Source organism: Haematobia irritans, chromosome 5 (assembly GCF_050003625.1).
Source record: "Haematobia irritans isolate KBUSLIRL chromosome 5, ASM5000362v1, whole genome shotgun sequence".
In the NCBI taxonomy this organism is placed as follows: domain Eukaryota; kingdom Metazoa; phylum Arthropoda; class Insecta; order Diptera; family Muscidae; genus Haematobia; species Haematobia irritans.
The window spans coordinates 103,516,023-103,537,056 of record NC_134401.1 but is presented as its reverse complement, the minus strand read 5'-3'; the positions used below and the strand labels follow the sequence as shown (position 1 = coordinate 103,537,056).

At 30.4% G+C, this 21,034-nt stretch overlaps 1 protein-coding gene and 1 long non-coding RNA gene across 2 annotated transcripts in view; both read left to right on the top strand.

The window, feature by feature from the left end:
- The window catches only part of Dh31-R (Diuretic hormone 31 Receptor), a 489,695-nt gene that overhangs the window by 242,625 nt on the left and 226,036 nt on the right, over positions 1-21,034 (top strand). Inside the window, exon 5 of the mRNA XM_075311907.1 lies at positions 6,948-6,975. The gene's annotated coding sequence lies outside the window, so the exon portion shown is untranslated. The remainder of the gene's footprint in view (positions 1-6,947; positions 6,976-21,034) is intronic.
- Positions 18,392-19,172, top strand: LOC142241855 (uncharacterized). The gene is made up of 2 exons (XR_012723844.1): positions 18,392-18,844; positions 18,912-19,172. It is a non-coding gene; the product is annotated as an uncharacterized LOC142241855 (long non-coding RNA).

Here is a 21,034-nt window from a genome sequence, read left to right as displayed (position 1 = left end):
CTAGAAGCCAGAGTTTTGGCCCAATTTGTTTGAAATTTTGCACTAGGAGTACAATTAGTAGTGCAGTTAAGTGTGCCAAATATATATATATATATATATATATATATATATATATATATATATATATATATATATATATATATATATATATATATATATATATATATATATATATATATATATATATATATATATATATATATATATATATATATATATATATATATATATATATATATATATAAATATATGTGTATATATATATATATATATATATATATATATATATATATATAAATATATATATATATATATATATATATATATATATATATATATATATATATATATATATATATATATATATATATATATATATATATATATATATATATATATATATATATATATATATATATATATATATATATATATATATATATATATATATATATATATATATATATATATATATATATATATATATATATATATATATATATATATATATATATATATATATATGAAGTTTAGGGAAATTAGATTGCGAACTTTCTTTAAAATTGCTTCAGATTTAAATGTTTTCCATATTTTTTTTACTAACTTTGTGTCCCACCCTAGTGCATTAGCCAACTTAAATTTTGAGTCTATGGATCTTGTAAAAGTCTATCAAATTCTGTCCAAATCGAGTGATATTTAAATGTATGTATTTGGGACAAACCTTTATATATAGCACCCAACACATTTGACGGATGTTATATGGTATCGAAAATTTAGATCTACAAAGTGGTGCCGGGTATAATATAGTCGGCCCCGACCGACTTTAGACTTTCCTTACTTGTTTAGATTTGGAAACAAGTAAAATTCACTGGGATCTAAATCAGGAGAATAAGGTGGGTGGACAAGCAACCCGTACTTTAATTCGTTGATTTTAGCCATTGTTAAAGCAGTCCTGTGCGCTGGTGCGTTGTCTTGCTGAAAAATTATTTTTTTGTGTGGTAAGCCAGGACGTTTTTCTCGAATTTGTACATTTAATTGATCCGAAAGGTTGCAATAGTACTCTGAATTTATTGTTTTACCCTTTTGCTGATATTCAATCAATAAAACACCTTTGAAGTTCCAAAAACCCGTTGCCGTAAACTTACCAGCCGATTGAATTGTTTTTGCCTTCTTTGGGGCACTTCCTCCAGCTTCAGTCCATTGTTTGAATTGTTCTTTTGTCTCTGGAGTATAGTGGTGGATCCATGTCTCATCAAAAGTTATGAAACGACACTTAAAATCCATTTTATTTCGCTTAAAACGATCCAAACAGGAGAGAAATTAGAAATGTTCATTCTTATGCGTTTTTGATCGACTGTTAACAAATGCGGCACCCATCTTGCAGAGAGCTTTTTCATCTGTAGTTCTTCATGCAAAATTAAATGGACTCGATCATTTGAGATGCCCATGATATTAGCAATTTCACGCACTTTTATTCGTCGATCATTTAATACCATATCATGCACTTTGGCTACAATTTTTGCTGTTGTTGCTGTTTTTGGACGTCCACTACGTGGTTCATCTTCAATGCTTGTACGCCCACGTTTAAATTCAGCAACCCAATTTGTTAGTGTTGCATATGAAGGAGCACTTTCACCTAACACATTCACCATATCATTATGACTTTCTTGTCCCGATAAACCTTTTTTTATTTAAATATTTAATGACAGCACGCATTTCTAATTTTTCCATTGTAAAAAATTGCGGATTTTGAACACCTGTTTCAATATAAAGGAGTTTCCAGATCGAAACAAAATTTAACATGAGTTCATAACACAGATGAAAGTTTCCAAAACACTTAACTTTTTTCTGTTTATACCGCGCTTTTTGTGCTAGGCTAAGAAGTTTCCGAACTGCCCTCGTATATGTTTAAATATATTAAGCAGTAGCAGATATAATGTGATTTTGACATCAATAGAATTTTCTATGACAGGTGGATAGTTAAATTAAGGATACTAATCTTTGCAATTAGTCGACCTTGTAAGACCAACAGTTTTTCTTAACATGCACTGCAAAATATATTTACGTGATATTAATGATTACGCAACCTAAATTTTAGGATGCGAAATTTACAAAATATTAAGGACAAGTTTCTTTAAAATAATGAAATTTTAATTAAAATAAAGTTTATAATCTTTGCTTCAAACATTTTTTTCATTAAATTTAGGACACAAATTTTGTAAGTTTGCGTCCCTCCGTTAAAGTCCCATGTCTTTGAACTAAGGCTTATTTTCCTTAAAGTAAAGAAACATATTTTTGATTTAAAGAAATTGTCCTTAAATTAACTGAAATATTGAGACTTAAGATTTAAGATAAAAACGCTTCAAATATAGGCTAAGATTTATTTTGAGGATTTAGCGTCTTTGGTTTAAAGTTTTTTTGGAATTAAGAAAACACTTTTTACTTTGAAGTATCCGTTATAATTTGGATTTTTGGATTGACATTTGTTTGTACGTGAGTACCTTTATTAATAAACCGCGATAAGAGAATGAAAATTTGATAAATGACATCTGTGTCCTAATTTTAAGTTTATTGGTCCTAGATTTAATATCTGGCTTTAAAAAATTTCTTTATTTTAAAGAAGCCGGATCTTTGGATCGGAATCAATACCAAAATCCTTAGAGGAAGGTCAAAATCATTGGATCCAACTAAACTTTTTTTTGAGTGTGAAAACAGATAGACATACTTTCATAAAGATATAATCTATCAATTAACTGGGATATTAAATTTATAGATTTAAGCTTCAAATATACACAAACAATATTTGTATAACCTCCACCATACACTGAAAAAAAAACATGTCCGGTTCTAAAGATTTTGTCTTTACTTTAAAAATCTTGGTATTGATTCCGAGCCAAAGAAGCGGAGAATACAAGTAAGGATACTTTTTGGGACACAATTCTCTTTTAAATTTGGGTTTTGTGTACTTACTTCTAGGAAGCAAATTTTAATTTTTCGCTTTTTCAGCTGTTTTTCTTCATATGCTATCAAAGTTCTTTAAAAACGAGTTATCGACAACTTTATTCTCCAACTTAACCCTCTAATGCCCAAGCCTGCCTTTAGGCGGTCTTCATTTAATAAGGAAGGTTTTAGTAAAACACACCTTAAGAGAACAAAAATGGGTAAAATAAAAAGAAAAGTTAGTTAAAACTGTTCAAGAGGCTTTGCAGCATATACTGAATTTTACCGTATAAATTTTTCTTGTTTAGTTTTCTTGCTTTCGTGTCGTTAACATTGAAAATTTAATCAGATGGCCAAAAAATTGGGGCATTAGAGGGTTAAGACGATGATACCCATTTTTAAGTGAAATTACTTAATTATAAGGACAATACAACTTCATTGAAAAGTTTATCGACTTTTGGACAAGGAGAAAAACTTTATATTAGTGAAATGCGTCTTCTATGCTAAGCAAAATTTGCATTCGTGTTTTAAAGACATGAAATCTTTGACCCCACGACAATATTTTTTTCAGTGCAGAATGGGCCATTCCGTTTGTAACTCATCAAAATATTGCTCTAAGATCCCATAAAGTATATATATTCTGGGTCGTGGCGAAATTCTGAGTCGAGCTGAGCATGTCCGTCCGTCCGTCTGTTGAAATCACGCTAACTTCCGAATGAAACAAGCTGTTGACTTGAAACTTGGCACAAACAGTTGTTATTGATGTAGGTCGGATGGTATTGCAAATGGGCCATATCGGTCCACTTTTACGTATAGCCCCATTATAAACGGACCCCCAGATTTGGCTTGCGGACCCTCTAAGAGAAACAAATTTCATCCGATCCGCCTGAAATTTGGCACATGGTGTTAGAATATGGTCTCTAACAACCATTGGTCCATATCCGTCCATAATTATATATAGCCCCCATATAAACCGATCCACAGGAATTGGTCCATATCGGTCCACAACCCAAGTAATTCGATTGTGGATGACAGTCTTTCGTAGAAATTTCTACGCAATCCATGGTGGAGGGTACATAAGATTCGGCCTGGCCGAACTTACGGCCGTATATACTTGTTTGTGATTCAATCACGAAATTAATTGATCCCATTTATAATTTTTTAATTGAAATGTCTTCAATCACGAAAATGATAGTAGCAATTACAGTTTTAATTGGTCATAAAAAATATATGATTAAAACATTAATTGATTTCATTTGAACGTTTTTTAATTGATTCAACTAATTATTTAGTTAAACTTCAATCCAATTTTCAAATAAATCAATTAATTAAATGGGTTTTGCAATCGACATCGATTAAATTTTTTAATTAAATTATTAATTGGAACAAAGGGAGCCACCGTGATGCAATGGTTATCATGCTCGCCTTGCACACACAGGGTCGTGGGTTCAAACCCAGTTTCGATCAAACACCAAAAACTTTTTCAGCGGTGGATTATCCCACCTCAGTAATGCTGGTGACATTTCTGAGTGTTTCAAAGCTTCTCTAAGTGGTTCCACAGCAATATGGAACCCCGTTCGGACTCGGCTATAAAAAGAAGATCCCTTGTCATTGAGCTTATCAATGTGGTGAGCTTATCAATGTGGTACCAAATGGACTGAATAGACTAAGTGAGCCTGCAATATCGGACAGCCACTATACCTAACCAAACCTGCATTACATTAAAATTTGTACCTTGGAAGTTCATTTCAAATAAGAAATTTCTGAAAAAAAATTAAAATGTTTTTATTACACTTTTTATATCCTAATTACAATTTGGAAAATTGTAATTGAACGTCTTAGCACTCAGCCATAAATGCCATTGAACACGAAGCAATTCAATTGTTTGTGATATGATCGTAATATGACACCAAGGCATTACATTAAGTTTGTCATTCATATTGTAACACATCGAAATATTGATTTCCGACTATATAAAGTATACATGTTCTTGATCAGGGAGAAGTTGTGTATAAGGATGTCCGTCTGGCCGTCTGTCTGTCTGTTGTAATCATGCTACAGTCTTCGATAATTGTGCTATCGTCCTGAAATTTGGCACAGATTCGTCCTTTGTATGCACGTAGGCCAAGTTCGAAGATGGGCTATATCGGTCCATGTTTTGGTATAGCCCCCATATAGACCGATCCCCCAATTTGGGGTCTTGGGCTTCTAGAAACCGTCGATTTGCCTAAAATTAGAAATCTAGAAGTGTTTTAGGATCAGAAATAGGTATGTCGAAAATGGTGGGTATCGATCCAGGTTTTGTCTCCATATAGACCGATCTTCCGATTTTACTTCTTGGGCTTCTCGAAACCATATTTTTTATCTGATTTGTCTGAAATTGGAAATCTAGAAACGTTTTAGAACCATAAATAGGTATGTCGAAAATGGTATGTATGGGTCCATGGTTTGGTATGGACCCCGTATAGCTCGATCTCCAGATTTGACTTCTTACGCTTCTAGGCACCGCAATTTCTATCCGATTTGTCTGAAATTCAAAATCTGGAGATATTTTGGGTCTTCGCATAAGTACGCCGAATATGATGCGCGTATAGGTTAACGTTTTGATATAGGCCCCATATAGTACGATCTCACGATTTGAATTCTTGAGTGTATAGATATCCGAAATTTTATCCGATTTGCCTGAAATTAAAAATCTATAGGTACTTTGAGTTCAAAAAACAAGTGTCCGGAAGAAGGAGTGTATCGGTCTATGTTTCGGTATAGCCCCCATATAGCCTGATCACCTGATTTCACTTCTTGGGATTCTAGAAACCACAAGTTTTATCCGATTTGTCTGAAATAGGAAATCTCGAACCCAAAATAATATACCAACATTGGGAGCAAAATTTACCAAGAAACTACCAAACAACAAAATCTTATTTTTCTCAATTTCATTTCTACAGAAATTTTTATCAAAATTTTATTTCTATAGAAAATTTTATCAAAATTTTATTTCTATAGAAGATTTCGGCAAAATTTTATTTCTATAGAAAATTTTGTCAAAATTTTATTTCTATAGAAAATTTTGTCAAAATTTTATTTTTATAGAAAATTTTGTCGAAAATTTTATTTCTATAGAAAATTTTGTCGAAAATTTTATTTCTATAGAAAATTTTGTCAAAATTTTATTTCTATAGAAAATTTTGTCAAAATTTTTATTTCTGTACAAAATTATGTCAAAATTTTATTTCCATAGAAAATTTTGTCAAAATTTTATTTCCATAGAAAATTTTGTCAAAATTTTATTTTTATAGAAAAATTTGTCAAAATTTTATTTCTATAGAAAATTTTGTCAACATTTTATTTCCACAGAAAATTTTGTCAAAATTTTATTTCTATAGAAAATTTGGTCAAAATATTATTTCTGTAGAAAATTATGTCAAAATTTTATTTCTATAGAAAATTTTGTTAAGATTTTATTTCTATAGGAACATTATGAAGTACATTTTGGTTGGAGAGGAATAAAAAATCTACAAAAACATTGAGAATTCTACCAGTCTGCCCAACAGTAAAAAAATCTACCATTTTTGGTAGAATTCTACCAACTGTGGCAACCGTGGCAGACACCCCAATTTTTATATGATTTGCCTAAATTCAAAATCAAGAGTGTATTTTGGGTCCACATACCCCCAGACTGATCTCCCTATTTGATTTCTTTGACTTCGAGACACCGTAATTTTTATTCGATTTTGCCGGAAATTCAAAATTTTAAGGTATTTTCGGTCCGTAAATTGGTGTAGCGAATCTTAAGTTTAAAAGAGAATTGTGTCTTAAAAGTATCCTTACATCAATTCTTCGATACTTTGGTTCGGAATCATTAGTGTAAAGACAACAAATATGGATCATGGCATGCTTTTGTTTTCAGTGTACCTTAATACAAATTGATTTTTATGTTAATAGATTATGGAATATTCTTATAACCTCTTAACGAATAATTCAATTTTAATTGCATTTCTCTATTTTAGGTACTAACAGGAATCCTACAATTGGCAGGTAAGCAATACAAGTTATGGCCACGGTGGTGTCTTTAATTTATCTCTCTCACATTATAACCTACTTCACGTCGCTGTGCCACCCAAGTACATAAATTTTCTAGTCAATTATTCGCATAGCGCATATTAACACGCAATCTAGCAAATTAACGTTTCACTCCTAATTGGATTCCTCACCAGGGGCCAGTGGTGAATTGTCAAATACATTAGTTGGTATATTTTTCATTTATATTTAAATAATTTACTAACCAAGAGAAAATCGTTACTAAATACTCTAGCATTCAGAGGTAAATGTGAATGAATGCAAAAACTTTTATGATTAATTCTATGCTGACAAATGAAAAATTATGCAGTGTAACCAACTATCATCAATCGTTTAAGAAGCTTCCTGCTGACTAGAGTGATAGTAGTTGGGAAAGTTTCTCAATCGACAATTGTAGAAATTTGAATGTAAATACGTCGTCTGTACTCGTACGTTCATGTATCATTTTATGGATATTTGTGAAAATGATAAAAACACACTTGAGAATGTTTTTATCTCACTGTTTGATATATCATTCGGTCGTTTATTATAGTCATAAGCGCACAATGGGAAAATAGCTGTTAAGCGATATAGGTCATTTGAATTCGTATACTCAGAAAAGAACAGTGAACTTAGATCCAAAGATTTTGACTTTCTGTTAAGGCTTTTGGTATTGATTCCAAGCCAAAGATGCAGCTTCGATAAAATATACAAAATAGGGACCTAGCTAGCTTTGTAAATTAAAATTAGGATAATTATTAATGAAGCTATTCACGTACAAGTAAATGCCACTTTAAATTAAATATGTAAAATCCTCAAAATCAATGGTAGTCTATAATTGAAGTGTGGTTATTTTAAATTTAAATCTTCAATATATTAGTAAATTTAATTGAGGACGGTTTCTTTAAATCAAAAATATTTTTCTTTACTTAAAGGATGACTTAAATACATATGACTTTTACGGAAGCACGCAAAATTTTGAATATTCGTGTCCTAAGTTTTAATGAATAATATATTTAAAGCAATGACTAAAATCATTCGTTTAATTAAAATTTCATTAGTTTAAGGAAAATTTTCCTTAATATTGCCTAAGCTTTTCTAAAAATTTGGTTGCACAATCTTTCATATTAGGTCAATATTTTTTCGGCGTTACTGGTGTTACTGGTAGAATTATTTATGTTTTGGTAGATTTTGCAAACAATTCCCTTCCACCAAAGAGGTACTTCACAAATTTTCAATACAAATAAAATTTTGAAACATTTTTCTATAAAAAAACTTATAACATTTTCTATAGGAATAAAATGTTGACAATTTTTTCTTTCTAAAGGGTGATACGGTCAAAATTTGGCCAAGGGAAAACGCGTGTACATCGGTGAAATCGTTTATTTAAAAAATCAAATTAAATTTATTTTTCAAGTTCAATTAGTATAAAATTCAGGAAAAATATTCAGTTAGGCTTTCGCTTTTCCAAATCCAAATTGCCGGGCCTCACGTTTGACACCTGCCATCAGATTGTACAGCCACCTTGTCCACCTTCTTCGCCGCAGAAAGCCAGTTTGCCTTGAACTGCTGCTCGTCCTTAGCAGTTTTTTGGTCTTCTTTAGGTTCCGTTTGACAATAGCCCAGTATTTCTCAATTGGGCGGAGCTCTGGCGTGTTGGGAGGGTTCTTGTCCTTGGGAACCACCTGCACGTTGTTGGCGGCGTACCACTCCATGGCCTTTTACCGTAATGGCAAGATGCCAAATCCGGCCAAAACAGTACGGAACAACCGTGTTTCTTCAGGAAAGGCAGCAGACGTTTATTCAAACACTCTTTCACGTAAATTTCTTGGTCGATAGTCTCGGAAGCTATGAAAATGCTGCTTTTCAAGCCACAGGTACAGATGGCTTGCCATACCAGATATTTCTTTGCGAACTTTGACAGTTTTATGTGCTTGAAAATATCTGCTATCTTTCCCCTTCCTTTTGCCGTATAAAACTCCTGTCCCGGAAGCTGCTTGTAGTCGGCTTTGACGTAGGTTTCGTCGTCCATTACCACGCAGTCAAACTTCGTCAGCATCATCGTGTACAGCCTCCGGGATCGCGCTTTGGCCGTCGTATTTTGTTTATCATCACTACCTTCTTGTAAGTCGATAGTCCGGCTCGTTTTTTGGCTCGATGCACGCAAATAAGCTGGGTGTATCGTCTACAACGATACACCCAGCTTATTTGCGGCATCTCGGAGAGAGAGGTTAGGGTTTCGCTTGAAACTACCGGCAACTCTCTTTGTCGTCTCAGCGGCTTCCGGTTTTCGATTTCTCCCCGATCCAGACTTCCTGGCTGTCGACAAACGTTCTCCAAACACTTTAATTGCATTTGTAACGGTTGATTTGGCAACTTTTAGCGATTTTGCCAGCATTGCGTGCGAGTAGCTCGGATTTTCGCGATGCGCGAGCAAAATTTTGATACGCTGTTCTTCTTGCTTGGACGGCATTTTGACAACTGAAGAGTGAATTCCAAAATCAAAATAGGAGCAACATTCTACACACACACACCTTCAAAATGAGGGGTGTTCAGGTCTTTTAAATGCAAAAGTGAAAGAAATACGTCAAGTTTATATTGATCAATTTTTGATCGTATCACCCTTTAGAAATTTTATTTCTATAGATATTTTCAGAAAAATGTCTATAGAAATAAAGTTTTGAGAAAATTTGGGTGATATTTACCCAAAAATGTTGTATAGAAATAACATTTTTACAACATTTTCCGTAGAAACATTTTGAGAAAACTTTTCATAGAAATAAAATATTGGGATAATAAAAAACATCTGCAGTTTTTTCATTAATGACCTTGAGCTGGACAAAAACCAAAAATATAAAAAAAGAAAAATGTGATAAAATTGGACAATATTTGCTGTAGAAATAAAATTTGTATAAAATTTTCTATAGAAACAAAATTTGGATAAAATTTTCTATAGAAATAAAATTTTGACAAAATTTTCTATTAACAGAAACATTTGTTAAAATTTTCTATAGAAATAAAAATTGAACAAAATTTTCTTTAATAAAATTTGGATAAAATTTTCTATAGAAATAAAATTTGGATAAAATTTTCTATAGAAATAAAATGTTGAGCAAATTTTCTTTAGAAATCACAACTTTGTATAGATATAAAATTTAAAAGAAAATTTTATAGAAATAAAATTTATAATTATTGGGATTCTTTTTGGCTTGAGGTCATGATAAATGAAAAATGCTGGTGTAGTTGCTTTTTTCAATGTTTTATTATTGAAATATTGCTATTTCAGATATTTCGATACACCTTCGGTGATCATCTTCAGCGAGATATTATGTTTTACAAAGTAATGGACTTTCTCCTTGCAAAGTTCATATCAGCATTTTTCATTTATCATGACCTCAAGCCAAAAAGAATCCCAATAATTATAAAATTCCAAAGGTCAACTAAGAAAACTAAACAGAAATAAAATTTGGATAAAATTTTCTATAGAAATAAAAATTTGATAAAATTGTCTATAGAAATAAAATTTGGACAACATTTTTTATAGAAATAAAATTTGGACAAAATTTTCTATAGGAATAAATGTTTGATAAAACTTGCTATAGAAAAATAGTTTTGAAAAAAAATTCTTTAGAATTCAAAATTTTGTATAGAAATAAAATTTTGTTAAAATTTTGTCAAAATTTTGTAACGAAATAAAAGTTTGACAAAATGTTCTATAGAAATAAAACTTAGAGAAAATTTTCTATAGAAAAAATAAAAATTTTCTACAGAAATAAAATTTTGACAAAATTTTCTATTAAACTTTTCTATAGAAATAAAAATTGAACAACATCTTCTATAAAAATAAAATTTGGATAAAATTTTCTATAGAAATAAAATTTGGATAAAATTTTCTATAAAAATAAAATTTTGAGCAAATTTTCTTTAGAAATAAAAATTTTGTATAGATATAAAATTTTGACAAAACTTTGTATAGAAATAAATATTTTAGATTATTTGCTACAGAAATAAAATGTTTAAAACATTTTCCATAGAAATAAAATTTAAAAAGAAATTCTATAGAAATAAAATTTTGACAAAATTTTCTATAGAAATAAAATTTGGAGTACATTTTCTATATGAATAAAAGTTTGACAAAATGTTCTATAGAAATAAAATTTAGAGAAAATTTTCTATAGAAATAAATTTTTGATAAAACTTTCTATAGAAATAAAATTTTGAGAAAATTTTCTTTAGAAATCAAAATTTTTGTATAGAAATAAAATTTTGAGAAAATTTAGTATAGAAGCAAAATTTTGTTAAAATTTTCTAATGAAATAAAAGTTTGACAAAATATTCTATAGAAATGAAATGTAGAGAAAACTTTCCATACAAAAAAATTTTAAATTTTCTACAGTAAAAAAAAAAAAACAAATTTTTTTATACAAAGAAAAATTTGATAAAATTAGCAATAAAAATTGGACAACATTTGCTATAGAAATAAAATTTGGATAAAATTTTCAACAGAAACAAAATTTGGAAACAATTTTCCATAGAAATAAAATTTGGATAAAATTTTCTATAGAAATAAAATTTAGAAAAAATGTTCTATTAAAAGAAACATTTGTTAAAATGTTCTATAGAAATAAAAATTTGACAAAATTTTTTATACAGATGAACTTTGGATACAATTTTCTATAGAAATAAAATTTGGATAAAATTTTCTATAGAAATAAAATTTGGATAAAATTTTCTATAGAAATAAAATTTTTAGCAAATTTTCTTTAGAAATAAAATTTTGAGCAAATTTTCTTTAGAAATCAAAACTTAGTATAGAAATAAAGTTTTAGAAATAAAATTTAAAAGGAAATTCTATAGAAATAAAATTTTAAAAATAATTTCTATAGAAATACAAATTTGATAAAATTTTCTTAAGAAAAAAAACTTGAACAAAATTTTCTATTGAAATAAAATTTGGACAAAATTTTCTATAGGAATAAAATTTTGGCAAAACTATCTACAGGAATAAAATTTTGTGAAAATTTACTTTAGAAATTAAAATTTTGTGAAAATTTTGTATAGAAATACAATTTTATTAAAGTTTTGTATTGAAATAAAATTTGGACTAAATTTAAAAAAAAAATATAGAAATAAAATTTTGCAAACTACTACTAGTTGTTCTGTTTGGTAGTTTTTTTGATAAAATTTTCTCCAAATTTTGGTAGATGATTTTTGGCTCGAGTTGCAACCGCATTTGTACCTCGGGCTATAGCAATTTTTGCTCAAAATTGTGTTGCCGCATCCCATTGTGCAACTATGTACAATATACGAGTATGCATGTTGAAATGACAGCAAATTTGTTTGCTTTGCAATTCTAGTACAATTTGTGGAGAGCTCTTCACCAGATGAATGATTGCCATCTATGTAGAAGTATTAACTAATATTTGTAAATTACTTACTGTGTTATGGAATTGCAGCAGGCGCCATATAATGTGAGATTTGTGTCTTTTTTTGTGCAGCTACGTCTTTTTATAGATAATTGTATGGTTTATAAATGATAAGCTTTGCGACTAGTTATAATTGACGATATTATATCTAAGAGGTCGAGCGTGGAATGGGGGTGATGTAGAAGAATACCAATGATCTATGTATATTGAATAATTTACGCACGTGGAAGTTATTTCTGTAAGAATAACTTCAGTGAGAATAGCGCTGCTCTACAAATTGGTGCAAGGTATAATATAGTCCGTCCACCATTTTAATAAAGCAAAATTAGCTGAGCAAATTTTAAAGCCTTCTACTGATATGTCTGTGATACTCATATACCAGTAAGAAACTTAGTTTGCAAAACCTGTTCTCTTAATATTAACTAGATAGAAGATATTTGCAATTAGCATTTTGTTAACTGACATATTAAGTGAAAATTTAAGAATTGCCAATTCAACAAATATTATCCAATGTTTAAGATTTCTGAACAAAAAAAAAAAAAAAAAAAAAAAAACCTATCTCTAAAATATTTCCGAAAAGTTGACTGAAGTTGTAAACTAATCAAATAACAAATTAACGTATTAAATTAAAATTTTAATCAAACTAAAAAAACTAATTCAATTCAGAAAATGATTGAAAGTTTTTAGGTTTTTAATTAAAATATTAACTGTTTAATAAAAAAACAACAAGTAAGGAAAGTCTAAAGTCGGGTGGTGCCGACTATATTATACCCTGCACCACTTTGTAGATCTAAATTTTCGATACCATATCACATCCGTCAAATGTGTTGGGGGCTATATATAAAGGTTTGTCCCAAATACATTAAATATCACTCGATCTGGACAGAATTTGATAGACTTCTACAAAATCTATAGACTCAAAATTTAAGTTAGCTAATGCACTAGGGTGGAACACAATGTTAGTAAAAAAAATATGGGAAACATTTAAATCTGAAGCAATCTTAAGGAAATTTCTCAAAAGTTTATTTATGATGTATCGCTCGATATATATGTATTAGAAGTTTAGGAAAATTAGAGTCATTTTTACAACTTTTCGACTAAGCAGTGGCGATTTTACAAGGCAAATGTTGGTATTTTGACCATTTTTTGTCGAAATCAGAAAAACATATATATGGGAGCTATATCTAAATCTGAACCGATTCCAACAAAACTTGGCACGCTACATAGCTACAATGCTAATTCTACTCCCTGTGAAAAATTTAAACTAAATCGGAGTTAAAAATTGGCCTCTGTGGTCATATGAGTGTAAATCGGGCGAATGCTATATATGGAAGATATAAGTAAATCTGAACCAATTTCAACCAAATTTGGCACGCATAGCAACAATGCTAATTCTACTCCCTGTGCAAAATGTCAACTAAATCGGAGTTAAAAATTGGCCTCTGTGGTCATATGAGTGTAAATCGGGCGAAAACTATATATGGGAGCTATATCTAAATCTGAACCGATTTCAACCAAATTTGGCACGCATAACTACAATGCTAATTCTACTCCCTGTGCAAAATTTCAACTAAATCGGAGTACCCGATATATATATATATATATATATATATATATATATATATATATATATATATATATATATACATTTAACTCCGATTTAGTTTAAATTTTCCACAGGGAGTAGAAGTAGCATTGTAGCTATGTAGCGTGCCAAGTTTTGTTGAAATCGGTTCAGATTTAGATATAGCTCCCATATGTAGTTTTCGCCCGATTTACACTCCTATGACCACAGAGGCCAACTTTTAACTCCGATTTAGTTGAAATTTTGCACAGGGAGTAGAATTAGGTCTCCTTCTGGGTGTTGCAAACATATGCACTAACTTATAATACCCTGTACCACAGTAGTGGTGAAGGGTATAAAAATATATTTCAACACTACATAAATTCCGAGTGTTATTTGTTTGTATGTTTCGGGTAATCTCGGGTTCGGCTGAACAGATTTATTTATATTTTTCAGAATCATATGGCGAAAGCAAGGAACCTCATTTTTTGATATCTATTTGGGGAGAGACCCCCTTCTTTGCACGACTTTTCTCCGATTTACTTGAAATCTATAGAGGATGTGGGGGAAATATGACAATATAATGTTGTACCCGATTTTCCTATACTTGGTCAGGGAGGGGGCCCAACTTTTTTTTAATAAAGAAACAAGTATATACGGCCGTAAGTTCGGCCACGCCGAAGCTTATGTACCCTCCACCATGGATTGCGTAGAAACTTCTACTGAAGACTGTCATCCACAATCGAATTACTTAAGTTGCGGTAACGCTTGCCGATGGCAAGGTATCTTAAAACTTCCTAACTCCGTAATATATACCACATAGTCCATACGTGGTATATATTAAACTAAAACGGCCGATGAACTACGTATTTAATTAAGTTTAAAGTTTCTATAGAAATAAAATTTTGACAAAATAAAATTTTGACAACATTTTCTATAGAAGTAAAATTTGGAAAAAAAATTTCTATAGAAATAAAATTTTGACAACATTTTCTATAGAAATAAAATTTTGAAAAAAATTTTCTATAGAAATAAAATTTTGACAAAATTTTCTATAGAAATAAAATCTTGACAAAATTTTCTATAAAAATAACTTTTTGACAATGTTTTCTATAAATATAAAATTTTGGTCGATTATTTTTGGCTCGAGTGGCAACCATGATTATGAACCAATATGGACCGATTTTTGTGTGATTGGGGATCGGCTATATATAACTATAGACCGATACGGACCAATTTTGGCATTGTTATTAGCGGCCTTATACTACCACCACGTTGCAAATTTCAACCGGATCGGATGAATTTTGCTCCTCTAAGAGGCTCCGTAGGTCAAATCTGGGGATCAGCTTATATGGGGGCTATATATAATTATGGACCGATATGGCATGGTTGTTAGAGACTATATACTGACACCACGTACCAAATTTCAGCCGGATCGGATGAAATTTGGTTCTCTTAGAGGCTCCGCAAGCCAAATCGGGGGATCGGTTTATATGGGGGCTATATGTAATTATGGACCAATATGGACCAATTTCTGCATGGTTGTTAGATACCATATACTAACACCATGTATCAAATTTCAGCCGGATCGGATGCAATTTGCTTCTCTTAGAGCAATTGCAAGCCAAATTTGGGGGTCTGTTTATATGGGGGCTATACGTAAAAGTGGGCCGATGTGGACCAATTTTTGCATGGTTGTTGGAGACCATATACTAACACAATGTACCAAATTTCAGCCGGATCGGATGAAATTTGCTTCTCTTAGAGCAATCGCAAGCCAAATTTGGGGGTCCGTTTATATGGGGGCTATACGTAAAAGTGGACCGATATTGCCCATTTGCAATACTATCCGACCTACATCAATAACAACTACTTGTGTCAAGTTTCAAGTCGATAGGTTGTTTCGTTCGGAAGTTAGCGTGATTTTAACAGACGGACGGGCGGACGGACATGCTCAGATCGACTCAGAATTTCACCACGACCCAGAATATATACACTTTATGGGGTCTTAGAGCAATATTTCGATGTGTTACAAACGGAATGAAAAACTTAATATACCCCCATCCTATGGTGGAGGGTATAAAAAAAATACTTGAAATTTACAGAGATGAGGGAACGTGGACGTTTCCTTTGACTAACTTTTTCTTATAGTACAGAGAACGTAGGGCAAAGTTATGCAGTTTATACGAGGTAGTTGATTTTTTAATATTTGTACGGGGGGACTTCCCCCTTACTAAGGTATTCCGCTTTGCTTTAAATTTTCAGGGAAGGTTGAAGGTGACGCCTAGACAAAGATCCTAAATTTAATTTTTCATTTTTATATCATCGGGGAGGGGAATTCCGTTTGGCGGACTATTTTAAAAGTACAGTGAAAAATTCAAATTCTCTGATTTACTTGAAATTTACAGGCGAGGCCTATTTGTCTATTTGTCTGTTTATGTATTTTTGTGTGCAAAGTACAGATCGCAGTTTAGGTCCGATCGGTTCCAAAAGTCAATAAATTTAAGTTGTCGTTCACTCGCAAGGAACAGTGAACCCACCAGCAAGCAAAATTTTTGATTAATTTTAAAAAATGTTAACTAAACTGTTTTAAAAACACAGATGCCACGAAAATTTCACAAAATGAAGTAAATAATGTTCAAAAACAAATTGAAGACAATGTAATTGACATATTTTGTTTTATTTTATTAAAGAAAATTTTATAGTGTGAAGGAAAAAATTGTAGTTCGAAATCGCAAAAATGTCTTTATTTAGAACACTGAAGCATGCCCGTTTCCAAAGATTTTGTCTTGACTTTAAAAATTTTGGTATTGATTTCGAGCCAAAGAAGCGGAGAATACTAGTAAGGATACACAATTCTCTTTATACCCTGCGCCACACTGTGGAACAGGGTATTATAAGTTAGTGCATATGTTTGTAACACCCAGAAGGAGACGAGATAGACACATGGTGTCTTTGGCAATAATGCTCAAGGTGGGTCCCTGAGTCGATATAACCATGTCCGTCTGTCTGTGAACACATTTTTGTGATCAAAGTCTCGGTCGCAATTTAAGTCCAATCGCCTTCAAATTTGGCACATGTTCATAATTTGGGTCAGGATAGAATCCTATTGATTTTGGAAGAAATCGGTTCAGATTTAGATATAGCTCCCATATATATCTTTCGCCCGATATGCACTAATATGGACCCAACAGCCAGAGTTTTATACCGATTGGCTTGAAATTTTTATCAAACATAACACTTAGTCGTATAGTCAAGTGTGCAAAATTTGATTGAAATCGGTTCAGATTTAGATATAGCTCCCATATATATCTTTCGCCCGATATGGACTTATATGGCCCTAGAAGCCAGATTTTTGTCCCAATTTGTTTGAAACTTTGCACTAGAAGTACAATTAGTAGTGCAGTTAAGTGTGCAAAATTTGATTGAAATCGGTTAAGATTTAGATATAGCTCCCATATATATCATTCGACCGATATGGACTAATATGGTTCTAATACACACAAAAAATTATCACCAAAATTTTTTCAATTAAACACTTAATTGAATTTGGAAACGGATTCAATTAATATGTTAATTGATTCAATTAGTTATTTAATCAAATCCGAATAAAAACCAATTAAAAAAATGATTGATATTTGTTACGTTTCCAATTAAAATATTAATTGATTCAATCAATTTGTTAATCAATTCGGAAATAATTTTCAATTACAAACGTGATTGAAATTTTTTCCGTTTCCAATTACACATGTGATTGATCCAATCACCTTTGTGATTGAAACTGAATAATTATGAGCAATGGAAAGAGCGAAAAGAGAACAAGAGAATTGGTATTTATTCAACAATGTATGATGGAGAGATCAGTAACGAACGGTTGGGTTTTTCGCGTAAATTGAAAAACATGATTGGCGACATTCTGTCTGCTGCATTCAAAATGTGTGCATAAATATTTTGAACGCAACAACAAATCATAGCAAAGGGTTGAAATAAATAAAGTATTCAACAAAAAACGGCCACGTGGTAAAGGCTTGAAAAAAATATATGACAGAACGCATTTGAAATTACCTGTGTTTGTGTTTCGTGGTCTTGTAAAAATGGAAAACAATCTACGTTTATTGAAGGTAAGAAATTGTGAAATGTGAATACCGTTTTCCATTGAAGCCTGTTTACATCAAACGGACTAAAATAATATATTTTTTACTCATTTCTTTTAGTGCCCGATTTTATATCGTGAAATTGACCAATCAATCCCATCAACTCCATCATTTTATCAAATATATAATAATATGTTTGCAATAAAAAAGTGGGTACCGTATTGATCTTTTAAAATTATAATTTTTTTTCTTAAAACCTAGTTTTCTTAAAACCAAGAGCGGTATGGGTTTGTTGGAAGATTCACCTTGAAGTTGCGAAGTAGCGTTGGCATTAAATTGCATTTTTGTTTTACCTGGCTTTTTCAGTTTGAACCCAAGTAGAGAGCAGTATATCTGGTATATAAACTAATGAGCTGAATTATGTAATGGTAAAAAAGTTCTTTCTTTTGGATTTAAAAATATGAAAAATATCCGAAAATAATAAAAATATGTATTTTCCATATATATTTTTTTCTATTTCCAGAATTTGCAAAGTATCATCAATATAATACCAAATATTACATTGCTTTCCCATTATTTTTGTCTTTGATTGGTTCAAATTTTAATAGACGATTTTAATGAGTGGAAATTTTGGAAAGGAATTGTTACTAAAATTAAATTACCGAGCTCCTTAATACACCTTTTTATGCTAAAAGACTACAACTGCAAAGAAGATTATAAATCTGCAACCTGGAACTAAGAATTGAACTTGATATTCTATGCAGGTAATGTTTAACAAAATTAACTTTTAATTGAACAAAATTAAATTCGAATTATTCTGTTTACTTTCAGAAAAACTAATTTAGCTTACAGGCTGCTGATTTATTGGAAATCTAGGCGGATCTACATATTAGAAGGAACATGCTAACATGGTTATTATTATAAGGAAGATAATGATTTATATAATTTATTATTTCACCCTATAGTTGTTATTGATAGTAGTTGTATTTGTAAGTTATGTTAGAACAATACACAAATGACAAGAACCAAATTTATTTGTCTATTGCATAATTCAAAAAATTATAAAATATTAAATATGTTTTATAAGAAACACATATTTTCTTTTATTTAAAAAGAAAAAAAAAACTAAATACGATTTTTGGGTCGCAATATATAAATTTTTTGATCGAAATTTATAGCTAATTTCAATTAATTATTTAATTGAATGAATCAAATAGTTGATTGAGTTTTGTCGCGAAATTAATTAAAATTTTAATTGATTCAATTAAAACTGTGATTGAATTTTATGTTAAAAATCAATCACGTTTTTAATTGATTCAATCACACAATTAATTGATTCCGTGACAAAAGTCAATTAAATTTTTAATTAAAAATCGTGTTGGGTTTCAATCAAAATGGGTGATTGATACTATCATTTTCGTGATTGAAGACATTTCAATTAAAAAAATGATTGAATCCGCGATTTTCGTGATTGAAATCAAAAAAATTTTTTTTGTGTGTAGCCAGAGTTTTGGCCCTATTTGGTTGAAATTTTGCACAGGGAGTAGATTTAGCATTGTAGCTATGCGTGCCAAATTTGATTGAAATCGGTTCAGATTTATATATAGCTCCCATATAAAGCTTTCACCCGATTTACACTCATATGACCACAGAGACCAATATATATATATATATATATATATATATATATATATATATATATATATATATATATATATATATATATATATATATATATATATATATATATATATATATATATATATATATATATATATATATATATATATATGTATATATATATATATATATATATATATATATATATATATATATATATATATATATATATATATACACACATATATATATATATATATATATATATATATATATATATATATATATATATATATATATATATATATATATATATATATATATATATATATTGTCGAGGTAAATACCAACAACAGTGACTGTCACTACTTGTCCAACTGGGATGTTTTGTTGCCACACTTTGGAATTAAAAAAAACAGATAGCAGTAAACCATCACATATACATGGCGTATGGCCGTCCTATGTCCATTTGCTATCTGCTAGAATGACGTAAATCTGGATGGCATTAATGATGTTTGTGGTTCAGTGGTCCCAACAAGGTGCGACAGCAATTGAACTCCAGCAAAAGCCAGTCAGGGTAATTGCATTCCATTGTACCTTTGCTACCGTACATAGGAATTTATCGCAATCGATCGATCTTAGAATCGGAATTTCATGCAGTTTTTGTAATATGGGTGTTGATAGTGTTGTCGTTTGCATTCTCATTTCCATGGGCTATGGTCGGTCAATTGTCTGATAAAGGCATTGATGACGATATTGCAACTCTATCGTCATTGTGCCACATTATTTAAAGTTAATGCTTAGCCGGGTCATTATTACAGAGAATGAATTGCATTGCAATTGATTGGAGAATTTGTATTAGCCATTATAAAATTATACACTGAAAATAATGTTGTCCTGAGATCAAAGAATTCATGTCTTTAAAATACGAATGCAAATTTTGCTTAGAAGACGCATTTCTCCAATATAAAGTTTTTTCCTTGTCCAAAAGTCTATAAACTTTTCAATGAAGTCGTATTGTTTTTATAATTAATCGATTTGATTTAAAAATGGGTATCATAACATGAAAGAAAAAATTGTTGGGTCAAGGTCAAGTTGACTTTAATAATTGAGAAAAATTCTTTAAAATTAATGAAATTGTCTTTAGATTTGTGGTCTTTTTGCATCTTGACTACAAAGCAAAAAATCGTTCAAATATAGGACAAGTTTTTCAAGACTTTATTTTAAAGACGTTTTTTACTTGAAACATAGAATAATTTCTACTGGAAGTCGAGTTTTAATTTGGACAATAAAGTTGTCGTTAACTCGTTTTTAAAGGAATTTAATAGCATATG